Source organism: Trachurus trachurus (assembly GCF_905171665.1).
Source record: "Trachurus trachurus genome assembly, chromosome: 15".
Classification (NCBI taxonomy): Eukaryota; Metazoa; Chordata; class Actinopteri; order Carangiformes; family Carangidae; genus Trachurus; species Trachurus trachurus.
In genome coordinates this window covers 1,037,315-1,043,319 of record NC_139906.1, presented here as the reverse complement: position 1 = coordinate 1,043,319, position 6,005 = coordinate 1,037,315, and the positions used below count along the sequence as shown (strand labels likewise).

Sequence of the window (6,005 nt, the reverse complement as noted above, 5' to 3'; positions counted from 1 at the left end):
TCCTGTGCGTTCACACCAAAAGCTTCCAAAGCGTCAAAACGTTGGAAGTCAATTCAGAGAGCCGGCGACACTGAGCGACCAAAGTGTCCAAAGCTTCCAAAGCGTCACCAGACCAGAAGTTGAGCCCTGGTTAAAGCAGAAGTAAGCAATCCGGTGGTTTTGGCTAATGCTGCGTTCCAGGCAGGCTTTTAATACCGTAAATTACAGCTTCAAGTCACGACTTACGACTTTGTAGCGTTCCAGGCAACCCACTCGCGTTTTTCCGACCTGTTTTACCTGTGAAAGTCACTATAACGGCCACTCGTAACTTCCGACCCGTGTTTCAGACCAAACACTCTATGTAAGTGATTGCTGTCGGAAGATACAACTATTTAAGACTTATATTAACACAAAAATATTGCTTACTTCTGCTTTAACTTTAGGGTAATTAGCTATGACGCGGTTCGGCGGCAGCCTGTCAGAATAGAGATGTCCGTCGGCTGCCTTTTTTTTCTTCTTTTTTTTGTATTTCTGCTCCCCAATGACCAGTGCGATCGAACTTCAACGTCAGTCACGTGACGAGCGACCAAAGCGGCTGAAAATATTTGCCGTTTTGGAAGCTGTCTTGTCTGAAGCACAGCCTCGAGTGTTTTTAACGCTTTGGAAGCTTTTGGTGTGAATGCACAGTTCCTCCTCCTCCTCCTCCTCTCTCACCTTGTTTACGTTCTGTTGAACCGACACTCTGCTGCTGCTTCCTGCTTCGTCGCTTCGTCACTTCGTCGTCTCACCTGGAAACTCACAAATCACCTTAAAGCCTTAAACACACAGAAACCAACCGGTCCCGACCTGCAACGCTCACCTGGCCAGAAGCGTGTGGACGCCATCAGTCACCTAATGATTACTGATTATTGATTATTAATAATGCAGTAGGGCAGTTAATCCATTGTTTGATCAATCACTAATTTATTAACCTTTTTATTTGAGAAGAGTCTGAGACAATCGACACAGCTGCTGAATCCTTTTACATGACGCACGTTTACATGAAGTGGTCGGTGGTTTTTCACTGGACACTAATTAGTTGAGTTTCCTGTTTTACATGAATCTTTTTTAAAAACCCAGATGTTATTATTATATTTTATAATTAGGGATGTCACGATTACAGATTTTCTAGGCACGATTATTGTCAGAGAAATAATCACGGTGTTACGATTATCATGATTATTATGCATTAATTAATTTTGTAATTAATGTGTAAAATCAAATATAGTCAAAATATAATTACATTACAAATTATTTACACAAAGTATCTATTAAAATATGGCCAATTATTAAAGTGTTTGAAATAATATAAGTCATTAATTGTCATCTATACCAAATGTTTAAGTTAATTTTAATCTTTTTTTATTATTACAAATGACACTGACTGACCAATTCAATGTTACGTATGGACCAGTATCTGTGCATTTACCTTTTACTTTGCCGCATATCTGCCATATTATATTCATACATAATCTTTTTTTGGAAAGTGACGGTATTTAGGAATCTTTACGATCAATTAATTGTGGCGTTTAATACCGCGATTAATTGTGAAAACAAGTAATTGTGACATCCCTACTCATAATAAAACCCCGTCAGCGTCGTCCACAGACTTCTGGCCGTGTGTAGTTCACTGTCTCCAGGTGACGAGCTTGTAAAGATATTTTTTTATTCTACTGCACATGTGCCTCAGGACTTGAGCTTTAATATTTTTTGCGGAGACGTGGTTAAAGGAGCGTTCCGTGTTTTTTTTCTTTTTCTTTTCTTTTTTTCTTGTTTTTTCAGTCGTCTGGTCACAGTTTCACTTCGGCTTTGAAACGAATCAAAATCAGTTTGTAAATATTAGAAGGAAAAAAAACAGCTGATTTATCGTGTTTACAGCTTAGTTACAACTCGTCTGTTACATCTTTACCTGCTGCTAGGCAACGGTGACCAGGCGACTGAACACACTCATCATCATCATCATCATCATCATCATCATCATCATCATCATCATCGCCGCTCCTTTAGCCGTCGTCTCCCGGTTTCACTGCAGGTAGAAGAGTCAACAGGAAGTTGACTGTAGATTAAAGGGATAGTATCATTTTTTTTAAAAGTGGGGTTGTATGATCTACAAATAGCCCCCAAGTACTTTAATTGCAGTAGAAGACTCTCTGCACTCCTCCCGTTAGCAACGCCAGCCCATAATAGCCCTGCCCAGAGATTTACTGTACAACATACAGTGTTGTGAACAGACCCATAGAAACGGCCTATTTTCACGGCCTAAAAGAGGTTTTATGTGAAAAAAAATACACAGTTCCATTGTTCACTATAATATAATTTTTTCCAGGAAAAACACAGTTTTTATTTGGACCTAACCAACTCACGTATCCCTCCGCCCAGGGTTAGCGCCCACCGATCAGCAGTTGATTAGGTCCAAATAAAAACACAACAATGTATGTTGTAAATCTCTGGGCAGGGCTATTATGGGCTGGCGTTGCTAACGGGAGGAGTGCAGAGAGTCTTCTACTGCAATTAAAGTACTTAGGGGCTATTTGTAGATCATACAACCACACTTTTAAAAAAATGCTACTATCCCTTTAAGACCCTCTGTTACAGCTCACGCTAAAGCTAAAGCTAATGCTAATACTCATGTTAATCTATGCAGTTGAACTGTTACGACTCTGGATGAGTGTGTGTGTGTGTGTGTGTGTGTGTGTGTGTGTGTGTGTGTGTGTGTGTGTGTGTGTGTGTGTGTGTGTGTGTGTGTGTGTGTGTGTGTGTCGTCGTCTCACATCAGGAACATCTGGAGGACACAAACACGTTCCAGATGTTCATGTACATCATCATCATCAAAGACATTTCAACATGTCACAGCTGTTCAGTTTCTCACCAAAAACTATGCAAATATTACTGATGTGTAATCACATGTGAACCAAAAATAAACTCATCATATGGAAAACTGTTGATTTGATTCATTATTGATTAATTAATGATTAAATAAAACCAGGAAGTGCTGAGAAAGAAAATGTAAATCTACCTGGAAACATCTCACAAACCGCTTCATTAAATCAATTAAAAACACATTTTTACTTTTTTATTTATACATAAGAACTTTTTATTGTTTAGAGAATTAGTTTTTTATATTTCATTATTAATTCTTTCATAGTTTGACTTTTTGTAAAAACTATTTTATAACACCAAACATTAAGACATATCTCTCCCAAACTGCTTCATTAAATCAATAGAAAACTGACTTTTATTTTTTATTTATATACTGTATTTTGAGTTTTTATTGTTTGCAGGATTCATTTTTTGATAGATAGATAGATAGATAGATAGATAGATAGATAGATAGATAGATAGATAGATAGATAGATAGATATACTGGGAAATTACAGTGAATTATGAATTCTCTCATTAATTTGACCTTTTTTTGTATTTTACTTAGTTTTCATTTAATGAAAGAGACAGAAAAAAACGATTTCATAATCAAACATTAACTTCAGAAACATTTCTCCCAAACTGCTTCATTAATAAATCACATTTTAACTTTTAGTTGTTATGAAATATGTTATTTTTGTACAAAAAATATTAAATTTCCCCCTATTAAAACATGTATTTGACTTTATTCTTAATGTTATGAAACAGTTTGTTTATAATGTTTCATTGAGTCTCTCCGAGCGAAGGGGGGGGGCGGGGTTTCCCTCCTCTCTGCGTCCGACCAATCAGCGAGCAGCATCCGACCAATCAGCGAGCAGCATCCGCCGCATGGCGCCGGAATTCCCCTCCAGCTTCGGGGGCTTTCCGCCCTGACTGACAGCCCAGCGGTCGCCATGGCAACAGGGCCGAGCTGCGTCAGGTCGCTGGAGGACAGCGGAGACGTGGCTTCCGGTTAGCTGGGGCGACTGTCAAAATAAAAGCCCTTTATTATAACAGAGCTGCAGGAAAACAAAGTGAAGAGTTCAGACAGAGAAGTTTTATTTTGATACGTAGTCTCCTTTAGTCTAGTTTACTTTATGGCAGGGGAAGATCATTTTAAAGGGTAGCTACGTGGGTCTTCAATTAATAGCCTACTTTTTGTCTATTCAATTCAATTTTATTTATAAAGAGCATTTCATGCCCAGGGCAAACTCAGCGCTTATAATACAATGCAATAATAGTGCAAACAATTTTTAAAAAGTGCAAATTTAAAACAAGACAAAACAAAGCAAAGTCAAAACAGTAGCCTATCACATACACATCTAGGCCTACATACATGCTCAGGGGACACATTGGTAGGCACACGCACACACACACACACACACACACACACACACACACACACACACACACACACACACACACCACATCTAAGTATTAAATATATTGTCATGTGATTTTCTGACCAGACTGAAGCTCAAACTAAAGTCATTTTATAAAGGCTATCCTAACTTATATATAGGCATAAGATATATGAATTAGGATGATGATGATGATGATGATGATGATGATAATTATCACTCATTTAAATTCTGCTCTGTGTTTTTGTCTTTTATTTTCTGTTGTTTTTACTGGAATGTGTATCATCTGGTTCCTTTTTATTTCAGTTCTGATTTTATTTCCCCATTTTTGTTTGTTTTGTTTTCCTTTGTTTTCTTTTCCTTTTTCTTTCTGTGACTTAACTTTTTGTTAGTTAGTTCGTTTATTTAAACATTTTAACTGAATATGAGTTCTATATTTTAGGACCAAAACTACAACTGGCTGAATTAGGAGCCCATTATTATTATTATTCTCACTCAAATTGCAGATGTAACCAAGTAAATGAGCTGTGTTTTATTTTGAAAAGCAGAGACAGGAAGTGTGTGTGGACGGTTTTGCAGCATTTTCTCCTTCTCCTCAGGTCGGTTCAGTTCAGTTCAGTTGAGTCCTCTGCAGCGGACGCAGCGTCGATCGGTCGCAGCTCTCAGGTAAAAACACCTTTAAACTTTTTATTATCGCTAAAATAAACCGATTTAAATCTTCACGCGAGCACCGGAAACGTTTTGACCTGTCAGAGTAAAGTTCAAACCAAACAGAGAAGGAGGTCAAAGATGGAGGAGATCGATCATCGATCATCGGTCAGTTTGAGTTTCTCTAAAAGTTTCACTGAAGAAGCGACTTGTTGTTGACCAGCAGCTGATTTATAGGTTTATCGATTGATTGATTGATTGATTGATCGATACATTGATCGATCGATCAGCTGTGTGTTTGTTATGTTGATGAAAACAAAGTGAACTGTTCGATCAGAGGAATCAGCTGTTTTTCTTTCTGTTTCTTGGTTTATGTTTTAGTTTCATACGCTTTTATTCTGAAAACCAGACTGAAAGAACCCACTTAACAACTACTCAGATTATTTTATTTTGAAATAATAAATCCTGATCAGCTGTGTATTGATCAGTTCAGACAGAATCTATCATCTATCACCTAATAATAATAATAATAAATTTATTTATAGTGATAAATAATGATCACTGTCATTATTGATCAGTCATCTGGTTAGTTTCTCTCTCAGTGTCTGTGATCTTCACGTTTTGTTTTATTCAAATTTATCCTGAAAAATGTTGTTTTTCCTTTAATACAAATGAAAATGATTCATCGGATCAATTCTCTGTTGATCAGTTATTGATCAGTGTGTTTGTATTCAATGAGCTGATCAGAGAGAGCTTCTGTAATGCAACATTTAAATATTATTTTCATAGGCTACTATAAATGTAAAATAAAGCAGATAATAATTCACTACTGAGTCAGAAACTAGTGTAGTGGACGATCCAATCAGCTGATGGTGTGTGTGTGTACGCTAACAGTTTCCCTCCGTTCCCAGTGCTTGTGCTAAGCTAAGCTAACAGTTTCCCTCCGTTCCCAGTGCTTGTGCTAAGCTAAGCTAACAGTTTCCCTCCGTTCCCAGTGGTTGTGCTAAGCTAAGCTAACAGTTTCCCTCCGTTCCCAGTGTTTGTGCTAAGCTAAGCTAACAGCTGACAGTGGAGGAAACA

General features: G+C 37.6%; 1 protein-coding gene across 1 annotated transcript in view; it reads left to right on the top strand.

The window, feature by feature from the left end:
- The first annotated feature begins 4,880 nt into the window (after positions 1-4,880).
- nfkb2 (nuclear factor of kappa light polypeptide gene enhancer in B-cells 2 (p49/p100)) overlaps positions 4,881-6,005 on the top strand; it is a 34,295-nt gene continuing 33,170 nt past the window's right edge. Inside the window, exon 1 of the mRNA XM_083987745.1 lies at positions 4,881-4,943. The gene's annotated coding sequence lies outside the window, so the exon portion shown is untranslated. The remainder of the gene's footprint in view (positions 4,944-6,005) is intronic.